Raw genomic sequence first — 14,907 nt, 5'->3', positions numbered from 1 at the left:
TGCCATCTAGATGTGTAGGACATATTGCCTTATCTTTGTGACCAGCACTTGAAGGTCAGGAATGTCCGTTCCATGGAACTGCCCCAGTAGAGACTCGTGTGTGTGTGTGTGTGTGTGTGTGTGTGTAAAACATTTTTAAAAAATATATATTTTTATTGATTTCAGAGAGGGAGAGAGAGAGAAAAACGTGAATGATGAGAGATATTCATTGATTGGCTGCCTCCTGCATGCCACCCACTGGGGACCTGAGCCCCCATCCCGGGCATGTGCCCTTGACGAATCGAACCTGGGACCCTTCAGTCTGCAGGCTGATGCTCTATCCATGGAGCCAAACCAGGTAGGGCAAGGCTCTCTTTTTGTCCTGTTGTCCTGGTCCTCTGTCCAGTATCTGTAAAATCCTTGCATAATATCTTCAAGCTGTAAGGCGGTGTGGTATAGTTGAAAGAATGCTAAGCTGGAAAAGTCGAGTTGTTTTCCCTTCTCTGTTTCCTCTGTTAGAGTGGTGACAAGGACGTTAACAAAGCAAATTGCAGCTTTCCTGGTTCTCCAGAGCAGGCTGGACTATTGGATTTTGTGTATAACCCTTTTTCCTGCAGTTTAACCACCTGCTAATCCCAATCTGTCAAACTACACATGCTGAGGTGCTTTAGCCAGTGGTGGGTAAGGACCACAACGAGTAGGCTGCCAGAGGTCTGAGTCCTGAAGGGTTAAGGCCCAGGCTTCCTAGGCGAATGGTGAGGTCGGGGCCCAGAAAACACTCACAAATAGTTTAGGCTGCCAGCCCCTAGGGACCTAACTGGTGCCTGGGGTTACAGAACCACTTTCAGAGCAGCTTGTTATGGAAACCTCAGCTTGTGGTTGTCAAAGGGGAATCCAACCTAAGGCACCCGGGGGCACCGGGAGGACTTGAACTTGACTGTGTTCAAGATGTAGGTACGGGAAGCTTAGGACACAAATACAGATGGATCGTTTTCACAGGTCTGAACAAAAAGGAGTTGTGATTGTACCAATTGAGGAACTTAAGTAATTTGCTTTTAAAATGTGTAATTATATTTGTCACTTGCTTTTACTTGCTCTGCTGTAAATGTCCCTTACCTAGTCTGAAAGTAGCTTGAAAGGCAAAGGCATTCAACAGTTTAAGCAGAAATGATGTCCTAGACTCCCTCAGTGACCCTGGTGAACATAATGCTTTGACAAGTCTTTCAAACCTTTTAACACCATGTTGATAGTCTGGAAGTGTTTTCTATAGTGTATTTCTGTTTTTTTGCTTTTAAAGATTGGTTCTGCTCAAACATATGGTATATCATAGTGGATAAGATCACAGCGTTTGAAATTTAGACTGATAGGTCCCTGGCAGGTAGGATTGGCTTATATTCTATGAAGACTTCCACTAGCTGCCATCTGGCCCTTCTTCCAACTCTGATTTTAGGAAATAGTTGCACAATGGTGGTTACTCCCAGGGGACAAGTATACTCTCCTAGGTGTTGTTTGGAACTCTTTCCTGGCATATAGTTTAATGGCTACGACGTGTTAAAATGATGGCACCGAAAGGCATAGAGAAGGAAATGAATGGCCCAAAGTCATCGTAGTGGGGGTGGAGCCCGTCTTCAAACCGAGCTTGTCAGATTATAGAACCTCCAGACCTGCTGTCTTTTTTAGGTTTGTAGCTCTTCAGTAATGAGACTGAACCACACATCTGTTCCTTGAAATATACTTCCAGCAGCTTTTCCCTGACATTAAAGTTGACCAATCTAAAAAATGCTGTTTTATCATTTTAACCTATACTCCTCAAGTCCCGAAGGAGGACCGGCAATCATAGAAATGGAGTTGGTCTTAACTTGTCAATATTGAGTCTACGCTGCCTGTTCTGGGATGTGACTGTCCCTCTTTAGGAGATGACACCAGGTGTGGGGTGAAGGAGACACTTGCCACCTACCCCTGACAACCCCCAACCACACCCCATGCCTTCCCTCTTTAGCATCACCACTTCTAAACCCCCATTTCCTTGTTTTTGAGAGCTTTTTTTTTTTTTTTTTAACAAAACAGAAAACATGAAAAAACAAGTCTATAGCAGGGGTCCTCAAACTTTTTAAACAGGGGGCCAGTTCACTGTCCCTCAGAGAGAAGGAGGGGAGTCGGAGAGTGCGGCGCACATTCCACACATGCGCACTGTGGGCCCGGGACGAGTCGGCTGCTAAGCAGGACAGGCAGCGGCGGCAAAAACACCCCGCGGGCCGGATAAATGTCCTCGGCGGGCTGCAGTTTGAGGACCCCTGGTCTATAGGGACAAACACCCAAGTGGCCCCCAAATTATAATTAAAGACAGTACCTCAAAATGGGAGGTGTGTGGATTTTTAAAAAATACTTTTTTATTGATTTCAGAGAGGAAGGGAGAGGGGGAGAGAGAGATAGAAACATCAATGATGAGAGAAATTATTGATGGGCTGCTCCCTGCATGCCCCCTACTGGGGATTGAGCCCACAAGCTGGGCATTTGCCCTTGACCGGAATTGAACCCTGGACCCTTCAGTCCGAAGGCCGAGCCTCTGTCCACTGAATCAAACCAGCTAGGGCAGACTGCATTTTGGAATTGATGTTCTGTAATCTCAGTCACAAGGCTGCCTCTATATGTTTCCAGTGGCTGACCCCCAAGACCAGCTTGTTTTTCAGATTGGGCATAGACAGCAGTACTGCCATTTACTACCTGGGTCTCAGGACTTGTGTAAAATAGGTCACAAGAATTAACGGTAGTATATATGTAAATCACTTGGCACATAGTAGGACCTCGAGATAGAGATTATCCTGGATTATCTGGGTGTGCCCAACATAATCACAAGGATCCTTATAAGTGAAAGAGGGAGAAGACTTAAAGCTGTGACTCAGAAGCAGAGGTTGGAGTGATATGATTACTGGCTTTGAAGATGGAGGAAGGGGGCCAGGAGCTGAGGTACATGGAAGCCTCTAGAAGCTGGGAAAGACAAATAATTAAGGAGTACAGCCCCGTGACACCTGGATTTATAGCCCACTGAGACCCATTCTGGACTTAACTTGAGAAATGTAAAATAAGTGTGATACAAATCCAAAGTCGTAGTCCCACAAACATCTGTTCCTTTGCCACCCCCAGAGGTGCACACAGCAGTGTTCTCAGGAGGGACCAGGAAAGAGAGGCTGGGACCATTTGAGCCATAAAATGGGGGGTTTAGCACTTACACTTACCATATGGTCTAGGGATTAGGCTGTGGGCATCTTGGGGGGGAAAGGGGCATTCTGCTTTCCACAGGTGGGAAGAAAAGGGGGTTGGTCAGAGGCTAGCTTTCCTTACACCACTCTATATCCAAGAACTCAGAATTCTAAATTCAGTGTGGCCTTCCAGGTTATTATGAAGATACATTTGTCAAGGTAGGAGAATAGGATAGAAACTATATTTAATGGTTTATTTTAATTTATAACATTTATTTTCACTCAGTCCCCCAACTGCCCTTTCCTCTGGCAACTATCTGTATCCATGAGTCTGTTTCTGTTTTGTTTGTTCATTTATATTTTTCTTTTAATTTTTAGATATTTAGACATATGGGGCCTCCATTTGCATTCCTCCCACCAGCCCTGCAAATATTAGGGATAAGCCTAACCCAAAGTCACCATACCACAAGCGAGTTCCCAACTTAGAACATGGATCATCTGTTTCCACCACACAAGGCCACGTCTTCAGAGAAGGAAGACAACAAGCTACTATCATTGACTGTTGTACTTGGTTTTGATGCTGTGTTTATCCATCTGCCTCCTTGGTGATCACAGTATGAGTTTTTGAACCTCCTACCCAGCACCTTGCTTCATGAAGCTTCTAAAGCTGTGATTCTCCTCTAACTAGTGTCCAATCTGGTCATACCTTGCTCGTCTATCTATATATATAAAAGCCTAAGTGACCGTTCGACTGGTAGCTATGACGTGCACTGACCACCAGGGGGCAGATGTTCAACACATAGGCATGGAAACATGGAACAGACTGATGAATCTCAGAGGGGAGGGGGCAAAAGGGAGGGCAGGAAGAGATTAACCAAAGATCTTATATGCATACTAGAGGCCCAGTGCATGGATTCATGCATTGGTGGGGTCCCTCGGCCTGGCCTTCGGGGATCCGGCCAAATCCATGCACCGGGCCTCCAACATCCCCTGAGGGGCCCTGTATTGGGAGAGGGCTCAGGCCAGGCTGAGGGACCCCACCAGTGCATGGATTCGTGCACCATGCCTTTATTACTAAGTATTGTCCTGTGTGAGTACTTCTTATCCAGACCCTCCTCTGTTTCACTCAAATTCATTCAAGTTCAGCCCAGTTGATTGTGTCTTCCTAAATCTCAAAATCCACTTGCTTCTCCACTTCCTTAGCTGAGGCTCTCCTCCTCTCACCTGGATCACTAAAACCACCACCCCCTCTGCACCCAGCCCCACTTGTTTCCCACGGAGCTGCTAGTTCAGAGTGTTTCTAGCATGCAAATCTGATTTTGGGTAAAACCCTCCCATGGACTACTATGGCCTGCAGCCCTGGCTGAAAATTGGAATCAGCTAGAAAAAGAAAAAAAAAGAATCAGCTAGGGAGTTTTTAAACAACGCCTCCATGGGCATACAGAAGTGGTTTAGTCCCTGTTCCTGCCCTCAGGAGCTCAGTCTAGTGGAGGTGCCAAACAATGATAGCAATAGGTAGAGTGGTGGGTGTGAGGATAAACGGCAGATCTGGGGTTGGGTTAAGTAGAGACTTTTCAGAGGAAGTGGTTCTCAAGCTGAGTCTTAACTAGGCCAGGAGGCTGAGGACTAGAATTTTGGGCTGATAGAGCGGCATATTTATAGGTCCTGATGTTACAGCAGTGAAAGTTTGGGGAATCCCAGATCGGTCATAATGACTACAACAGAGTGGAAGGAGGCAGAAATAAGACTTAAAGTACTATGACCCTATTATTCCATACACTTCATGAGGGGCCTAAATGTTATTTATTCTTCACTTAGCCTCCATGCCAGCAAGGTGTCTGGTACATAGCAGGTGCTCAGTAAATATTTGCTGGAAGATTGAATTATACGGAGTTCCTGAATACCATACAGAGGAACCCACACTCTATATCCTGGAGACCAGTGGTTCTCAACCCTGGCTGCACATTAGAATCACTTGGGGGAACTTTCAAAACTAGAAATCTGGGCCACACCCCAAACCAGTTTCTTCTGAATCTCACAGGCTGTGGGGACTTGGTGCATTGGGATCATGTTTAAAAACTCCCTGATTCTAATTTGTAGCCAGGGCTGCAGGCCACAGGAGAACATGGGAGGGTTTTACCCAAAGTCAGATTTGCATGCTAGAAGTGCTCTGGACTGGAAGCTCCGTGGGAAAGGAGTGGGGCTGGGTACAGAGGGGGTGGTGGTATAAATAACTTAAAAAAATAAAGTGTACAAATTTAGGTGAATGAAGATGTTTGATCCATCAATTTTTTAATAAAACAAGGACAAACTGGAGACAACCTAAATGTTTTTAAGGAGATAAGTTGAATAAATTATAGTGTGTCATAGACGAGAGTACCGAGCTGATAGGGAAAGTGCTCCATGGTGTTAAGTGGGGTGGAAGACACACTGCAGGGTGGTATGTGGTATCCCACTTTGGTGTTAAAGGCAAACAAAATGCTTATGACTTGAAAGAGTTGCACTGAATTGTGAACTGGTGACAGAACTGTTGAGTCCAGGAGTTGGGGACATGATCTGCAGAAGCTCCAAAGGCCTGCCAATGTTGCACTGAGATTGAGGCTCGACAATGAACTGCGGGGTTCAAATCCCAGTTCTGCTTCTTACTAGCTGTGTGACCTTTGACAAGCCATTAACTTCTGTGCCTTCATTTTTTCACAGGTAAATGGAAATAATTGTTCTTATCTCAGGTTGAAGTGAGAAATTGTTTAGTTCATGTACAACACCAGTGCTTAAGCATATGAATGTGCTTAATATTAGCTAACTCCAAGATTCGTGAGTTGCATTCCAACCTTGCCACTCATTGGGCAATTTCTTAACTTCTCTGAGCCTCGGTCTCCTGCAGGGTTGTAAGGATTGGGATAGTAGTATGTAAATGTCTTGCTGAAGAAATTGTGTCTGGCTGTAGTTCCTGGCCTCATTGCAGAGTTGGTAACACCAGTCTCTGGATTTTATCCCTGAGATTAGATCCCATTAATCTCCAATTGGGGGGTGGGGGGACTGGAGGGTGCACACTTTAGTGCTCCCAGGCCTACAGGGAGAATGGAAGTCCCAGCATGGAGGGTGGGCCAGTGGTGCAGGTATGGTAAAAGGCTGGGTTCAGCGCCACTCAGCTCCAGCCACACGTGTTTCCCCATGGAGACTGGGTCAAGAGCTGCCAGATTTTACTGTTTTCCAAGGGAAAGTTGTGAAATCTCTTGATTTTTAACTTTTGGCAATTAGTTCAGTTTTGTAAACACTGTGAGGGCAAACAAAATGTGGCAGCAGGCCATATGTAGCCCTTGAGCTGCCAGTTTGCTGTCTGCTCTAGCCTTTCTATGCTTGGGTGAGCAAAATATTTACTAAGTGCCTGTTGCACCTGTCTGTACTCCTTCCATGCTTGGTCAGGTTTATTGTTTGGCAACCTTGGGCCTGCTGGCCCAGTATTCCTATCAGGTACTAATTCAGTCTGTTGGCTTTGAAATGCTATTTAATTGTCGTTTTACTTTTCACTTCCCTGATTACTACTGAGATTGAATGTCTTTATGTATCTATAGACGTTTCCTCTTCCTCAGTAAAATTTTTGTTCCGAGTCATCCTCTCATTGCTGATAGATTTAGGGCTTTCCTAATGGAATTTATCTTTTGAATAACATCACACCCACTGGACTAGACTTCTTGCCTGCACATCTTAGGAGGCCCAGCAACAAGCACAGTGCCTGGCACAGAGTAGGGGCTTGATAAATATTTTGAACCAAGTGCTGTTTCAAGAGCATGATATTTATTTAGCAGTTCTTGGCACAAGTATTAGTGGTTTAACTATGAACTTATTTAACAAGCACAACTCCCATACTTTGATGAGAAAACAGACTAAGAGAGATTTGTCTGTATCTTGCTCCATTGAAACCAGGAAGTAAAAAGAGGAACTGGCTGGCTGTAAGAGAACAGTGATTCTTTTAGGTGATTAGGGAGGTATCTACTGAAAGGGGTATTGGAACTTGAGAGAGGGCAAGATTGGAATTCTGATAGCCAAATACACAGATTATCCTAACAGGAGGCTGAAGAGGATAAGGCCGAGCTGTGAGTGCCCTCTTGCTGGTTTGTGCGTATCATACTAATACTGGAATTGAATGTGCCCCTTTTCCCATGACAGAGGGTCGTCCCTCCTTCAGTAGTCAGTCACAAAATGAAGCCTCTCTTGTGAATGGAAAGAGCACTGTTTTTACAGCCAGAGACCTGGGTTCCAGTCCCAGTGGTTCCCATTACCTCAGCAAATATCAGTTTCTTTTTCTGTAAAGTGGGGACAATAATACCCACCTCATTAGGCTCTCCTTTAAATGAAAAAATAGTTAAAGCACCTACTTCTGCTAACAGTACTGAGCACCATTTTATTTTTGTTGCTGTTGCTACCATAACTACCCTGCCTTCATACTGGTTAGAGGAGCCTCTTATCTCGTGGGGAGGATCTATCTGCCTGTCTTAGGCAGTTGTGCTCTCATAAGTGGTCTTCCTGTGGGTTTGCTGATCAAGCCTGGTCTTTATCAGTGATGACAGTTTCTCTGATTCTTGGTTACACAGCAACTTCTCTAGAGAGTAAGTTCCTTGAGGGCGGTCACGGTGCTTGAACATGGTGGTTCTGTGCAGCTGAAGGTCACGCTGGTTTGCACACAGTGGTGTGGCTGGTTTTGCATCTGTGTTCAGATAGAGTACCTGCTTTTTGTCTTCAAAATAGAAGACTATGCCATCTTCACAACTTACTGAAATATTTGTGGATGTGTTTATCTGTTTCAGGGTGCCTTGAACAGGATTGGGGGAGGGGGTACACTGTGAGCATTGCCTTTTCCCTCGGCTCATTTTCATCTGCCCTGCACTCAAGCCATGCTTCCATGTTCTCCAGTCCTGCAGACTCAGACCTCCACTCCTTTACACCTCCTGCTGCCTCACCTGGAGTGTCTTTCCACTCACTTCTCACCTGGAAAATTCTAATTCCTTCCTAGATCTAGGACAAATGATCATTTTCCGAAGCCGCCTCTGACCCTGGCGGCTGAATTAGGCCTTCCTTCTTTGTAGATCTTCATTCTCTCGCTCACTTGGTTAGCTAAGCTTGAGGGTTATATTCTGTGCCAGTCAGAGGCTACTGACATTTATTTTTTTTTAAAGTGGTCCTGCCTTGCTCGGTGTGGATCAACTGGCTGAGAATGGTCCCATATACCAAAAGGTCGCCAATTTGATTCCTGGTCAGGCCACATGCCGGCTTGCAGGCTCTATCCTCAGTAGGGGATGTGCAGGAGGCATCCAATCAATGTTTCTCTCTTACATTGCTGTTCTCTCTCTCTCTCTCTCTCTCTCTCTCTCTCTCTCTCTCTCTCTCTCTCTCTCTCACTCCCCCTCTCCCCCTCTCCCCTTCTCCCTTCCTCTCTCTCTCAATAAAAATAAAAAAAATCTTTTTTTTAAGAAGTGTCCTTTCCTTAAAGGAGTTCATAGGCGTGTAGAAGGGACAGACCCAAGTGTGCAGACAGACATGCTGACTACGTAGGGAAGCTGTGAGGAGGAGCACCTCACTTGTTTTGGGGGATAGATGACAAGGAAGGTTCTTGAAGGTGGTGACACTTGCATCCTAAGAATGTGTGGGTATCCAAGTAGAGGGATTGGCTTTGGCAAAGGCACAGAGGAGAGAAATAAATGTGGTGTGTGCAGGACAAAGGCAAACAGTTGGTTTTGCTAGAACGTAGGCAGGGGTCAGAAAATGTAGGACTTTCTAGTAGGTTGAACCATATGAAATGGTCATTTTTGTATGTTAAAGCAAAAATGATCAGATATCATCCATTTCTTTTGGTTCAAGCTAATATGTCACCCTAAGGTTCTTGGATCTTAGTGTTTCACAAACTTCTGTCATTCCTGAACCACTTTTATGATTTTTACCTTATATGAGTTTCTACCTACTAAGCATCCACTTATTTTTATTTAAAAGGACTCACTTGCCCTACCCAGTTTGGCTCAGTAGTTAAGAGTGTCAGCCTGTGCTGAAACCGGTTTGGCTCAGTGGATAGAGCGTCGGCCTGCAGACTGAAGGGTCCCAGGTTCGGTTCCGGTCAAGGGCATGTACCTTGGTTGTGGGCACATCCCCAGTAGGGGGTGTGCAGGAGGCAGCTGATCGATGTTTCTCTCTCATCGATGTTTCTAGCTCTCTATCCCTCTCCCTTCCTCTCTGTAAAAAATCAATAAAATATATTTAAAAAAGAAAAAAAAAGAGTGTCAGCCTGTGGACTGAAGGATCTTGGGTTTGATTCTGATCAAGGGCAGGTACCTCTGTTGCCGGCTTGATCCCTGGCCCAGGTAAGGGCGCATGCGGGAGGCAGCTGATTGATGTGTCTCTCTCACATTGATGTTTCTTTTTCTGTCTGTCTCTCCTCTTCCTTCCACTCTCTTTAAAAATCAATGGGGAAAAAAGAATATCCTCAGGTGAGGATTAACAACAAAAGAAAGACTCACTTTTTTTACTGAAGTAAATTTATTTTAAAAGGAAACTTTATGTCATTGTTATTATTATTACTTTGACTCATCAATCCTCCTCAGTTAACAAGTGAGGTACCAGATTCTTTTTTTTTTTTTTTAATTAATCCTCACCTGAAAATATTTTCCCATTGATTTTTAGGGAGAATGGAAGAGGGGGGTAAGACAGAGAGAAACATTGATGTGAGAGAAACACATCGATTGGTTGCCTCCTGCATGCGCCCTGACCAGGACCCAGGTCAGGGAGGAGCCTGCAACCAAGGTATGTGCCCTTGACCGGAATCGAACCCAGGGACCCTTTGGTCCACAGGCCGATGCTCTATCCACTGAGCCAAACCGGCTAGGGCAGGTTCCTCATTTTTGGTTTGTCATTTACATTTGAGCTAGTAGCTCAATCTCTCTGAGCCTTGGGTTCTCATTCTTAAAAGGCCCCACAAGATTGTTGGGAGGTGGAGAGATGACATATAGAAGGTGGCACAGAGCTGAGCATTCTAGAAGGCACGGGGCAAGTGGCTGTTATTCTCATTCCCCTGTGGTACTTTCTTAATCTCTTAATCTTCTCTACTTAACCCAATGGTTTTTAATCTTTTTTTTTTTTCCCCAATGAGAGGAGGGAGATGTGGACACCCAAACTCGGATGGGTCAGAGACCTCTTTAAGAATGAAAACCCAAGACTGAGAGAAGTTGAGCTACTAACTCAAATGTGGTAAATGAGCATCGACCCATGAAAACTTAATCCAAGATGAATCAGTCTTTCTCTCCTCCCTTTCCCTTCTCCTCTTACCTGTCTAGCCCCATCAGCTCCCAGCTAGCTGCCTTTAGTTTACTACTTCATTCCAAGGGCACTCCCAGCAAAGACCACAACTACATGCTAGGTTTCTGGAGCTGAGGGCATGCTATCACTTAAGTTTCCTAAGCATCAATTTCCTTCTATGTAAAATGGACAGTGATGCCCTAACCCAGTGGTTCTCAACCTTTCTAATGCCAAGACCCTTTAATACAGTTCCTCATGTTGTGGTGACCCCCAACCATAAAATTATTTTCGTTGCTACTTCATAACTGTAATTTTGCTACTGTTAATGAATCGTAAAGTAAATATCTGTGTTTTCCAATGGTCTTAGGCTCTACAGCAGCAGTTCTCAACCTGTGGATCGCCTAAGACCATCGGAAAACACAGATATTTACATTACGATTCATTAACAGTAGCAAAATTAGTTATGAAGTAGCAACAAAAATAATTTTATGGTTGGGGGTCACCACAACATGAGGAACTGTATTAAAGGGTCACAGCATTAGAAAGGTTGAGAACCACTGCCCTAACCGGTTTGGCTCAGTGGATAGAGTGTCAGCCTGCGACTGAAGGGTCCCAGGTTCGATTCCGGTCAGGGGCATGTACCTTGGTTGCGGGCACATCCCCAGTAGGAGGTTGTGCAGGAGGCAGCTGATGGATGTTTCTCTCTCATCGATGTTTCTAACTCTCTATCCCTCTCCCTTCCTCTCTGTAAAAAATCAATCCTAACTAATAAAAGAGTAATGTGCAAATTGACCATCACTCCAACACACAAGATGGCTGCCCCCATGTGGTCAAAGATGGCTGCCCCCATGTGGACACAAGATGGCCACCACAAGATGGCCAGCAGAGGAGGGAAGTTGGGAGGGACCAGGCCTGCAAGGGAGGGCAGTTGTGGGCAATCAGGCCAGCAGGGGAGGGCAGTTGAGAGGGACCAGGCCTGCAAGGGAGGGCAGTTGTGGGCAATCAGGCCAGCAGGGGAGGGCAGTTGAGAGGGAACAGGCCTGCAAGGGAGGGCAGTTGTGGGCAATCAGGCCAGCAGGGGAGGGCAGTTGAGAGGGAACAGGCCTGCAAGGGAGGGCAGTTGGGGGTGATCAAGCCTGCAAAGGAGGGCAGTTAGGGGTGACCAGGCTGGCAGAGGAGGGAAGTTGGGGGCAACCATGCCTGCAGGGAAGGGCAGTTGGGGGGGACCCAGGCCTGCACGGGAGAGCAGTTGGGGGTGACCAGGCCTGCAGGGGAGGGCAGTTAGGGGCAAACAGGCTGGCAGGGGAGCAGTTAGGCATCAATCAGGCTGGCAGGGGAGTGTTTAGGGGTGATCAGGCTGGCAGGCAGAAGTGGTTAGGGACAATCAGGAAGGCAGGCAGGCGAGCAGTTGGGAGCCAGCAGTCCTGAATTGTGAGAGGGATGTCCAACTGCCTGTTTAGGCCCGATCCCACTAAACGGGCAGTCAGACATCCCTTGAGGGGTCCCAGATTGGAGAGGGTGCAGGCTGGCCTGAGGGACACCACACCCCCCCATGCACGAATTTCGTGCACCGGGCCTCTAGTAAAATATATTTAAAAAATAAAATGGACAGCGAGGATTAAGATAACATAATCGGTTGATAGCACTTTGCTGTCAACACACATAATCTCATTTAATCCACACAGTAATGCTGTGAGGTAGATCTTTCATTCAACTCAGGCAATATTTGTTGAGCACCTACTATGTTGTAGGCAGTTTTAGCCACAGCGATGCCTCATGGAGCTTACATAATGAAAAGAGAAGTTTAAAAACATGAGCACTAAATAAGGTCATTTCAAACTGACAAATGGTATAATAAAAATAAAACAGCCTTGGCTGAGTAGTTCAGTTGGTTGGAGTGTCATCCCAATACACCAAGGTTGTGGATTCAGTCCCTGGTGAGGGCACATACAAGAATTAACCAGCCCTGGCCTGTTTGGCTCAGTGGGTAGAGTGTCGGCCTGCTGACTGAAGGGCCGATTCTGGTCAAGGGCACATGCCTGGGTTTCGGGCTTAATCCACACTAGAGGGGTTGGGGGTGCAGGAGGCAGCCAATCTATGATTCTCTCTCATCATCCCTTCTCGCTCTCCCTCTCCCTTCTCTCTGAAATCAATAAAGATACATTTAAAAAAAAAATCAACCAGTGAATGCATAAATACGTGGAACAACAAATCGATGTTTCTCCCTCTCAAAAAAAAAGCTCAAAAATAAAGAGCTAAGGAAAATCATTTAGGTCAGTGATTTTCAAACTTTTTCATCTCCTGGCACACATAAATTCATTACTAAAATTCTGCAGTGTCCAGCCAGTGTTGCTCAGTGGTGGAGCATTGACCCATGCCCCAGGAGGTTGCAGGTTCAGTTCCAGGTCAGGGCATATGCCTGGGTTGAAGGCTCATTCCCCAACAGGGGGTGTGCAGGAGGCAACCGATGGATGTTGATGTGTCTCATCCATGTTTCTCCCTCTCCCTTCCTCTGTCTCTAAAATTTAATAAAAACATTTTTTAAAAATTATGTGGCACAGCAAAATATATATTTTTTTGCTGATCTGACAAAAAATAGGTATAATTTTGATTCATTCACACTGGATGGCTATTGTCATGATTTTATTTGACAAAGGGAAAAGAGGTCAGTGTCCCTGACTAAATAGTCATGTATTGCGTGTTTAAAAAGTCTTGCTTGCAGCATACCAGCATGCCACTGCTGATTTAGGTTATTACCTGGATACAGTTTACATAAATTCACGATATAAAGGTATTAAAGTATTTACTCATTACTCTCTGATTTTTATGATAGCATTTTTCCTGGGCTGCTACTCCATGGGCATTGTAGAATGCTGCTGTTTAGATAAAGGACCTCAGGATTTCTAGGCCTTTTAGATATCCTTAAATTGTTAGTGGGGATTTCATCCAACTTCGAGGCAGTCTGAAAGATGTGGATTTTGAACCTCAGACACCATTCGCTGGAGCTGGCAGTCTCCACTTGTATAACTTTTTAAGGAAGGCAAACCCAGCCTGAGAAACCCAGAAAGATGCCACCCCTGAGTAAATAACCAACTGAACATGTTTGAAGGATGTGAAACAAAGATGAATATAGTCAATTCAGAAAAATGAGCCCATTGAGAGAACAGTGGCTACAGCTGTGCAGAACAAACTGCTCAGATGGAGTTTCATAGTCTCCTTCACAGCAGAACACAAGATTCCCTTTACCAAGGCAATGAATCTTCCCTAATAACTTGCTGCTTAAAAACACACACAAAGCACCTACTGAATGCTAGTAAATTAATGACATGAATAAGCGTCACAAGAAATCTGTCAAGTAGGAGGAAACAATGTCAGTGAATTTGACGACCTGGAGCCACGGTTAGCACTGGTAGTTGAATTGAGTGTTGGAGCTCAGGTTGTTACTGATTCCCCAACCCTGTGTCCTTTACACCCATCATCCAACCAATCTCAGATGCAGCCTGCTTGGTGAGATAGAGCGGCAGAGCCAGACCAGGAGAGGCCCACGGGGGAGCCCTCCACCCACCAGTATTCCTCACTCACGTGTTGCTGTCCAGCCACAGAATCTCACTTGATCATGCCGTGAAGGGTGAGGCCTCCATTTTCTATTGAGGACAAGATGGTTGGTGGCTTTTTCTCACTTAATCTCAGTTTTTTAAATGACACTAGCACCAGCCAAACTGGGACTGCTCTTCTCCAAGATTAAAATAAGTAGCCCATATTGGTTGCAAACACTCAGAAGTGTGTATAGCGGAAGGTAAGAGCTTCCTGCCCATCTTTCCCCTTTAGTGTAGCCTCAAACATGCCTTCCCAGCTAAATGAGATGGGTCTTTTAATTCCTCCCACAGGGGGCCCTATATAGTGCTGGCAAAAGAGCTAGGGAGTCCTCAGGTTTTCAGATAATACTCTGGGCTAGCCTTAAATGTAATAATAATTAAGTTTTCAACAAACCTTCACAGAATGTCACCTGTGTGCTAGGTGTTGTTGATCCAAGATGGACAAAACAGCCTCTGACCTAGGCGTTGAACAACCTTGTGTAAACTAAGGATTATAGTGGTAATCCCCTAATGAACACATTCAAAGGACCATTTTAAGAAGTGGTTAAAACTGTCTTTTTAAATCAGAAAGACAGACATCATTAGCTGATCAGAGAAGTCGGAGTTCTTTGCAGTTAAGCCTACCGCAGACTGACAAAGATGCAGTGGAAGGGTAGGGTGGATCCTCTCCAGAAACCCCTAGCAGCATGAGTTGTTTCTTTTCGTTCTGGTGGGTGAGATCTCCCTGGGTTCTGGTGGGTGAGATCTCCCTGGGTACCGTGTGCAAAATGTTCCACAGCTTCCCAAGTAGATGCCAGGTCAGTTAGCCAGCAATTCTGCTTCAAGAATCTGCTCGTTTTCCATCGCAT

Source organism: Cnephaeus nilssonii (assembly GCF_951640355.1).
Source record: "Cnephaeus nilssonii genome assembly, chromosome: 7".
NCBI lineage: Eukaryota > Metazoa > Chordata > Mammalia > Chiroptera > Vespertilionidae > Cnephaeus > Cnephaeus nilssonii.
The sequence above is the reverse complement of the archived record's forward strand: the minus strand, read 5'-3'. Positions refer to the sequence as shown.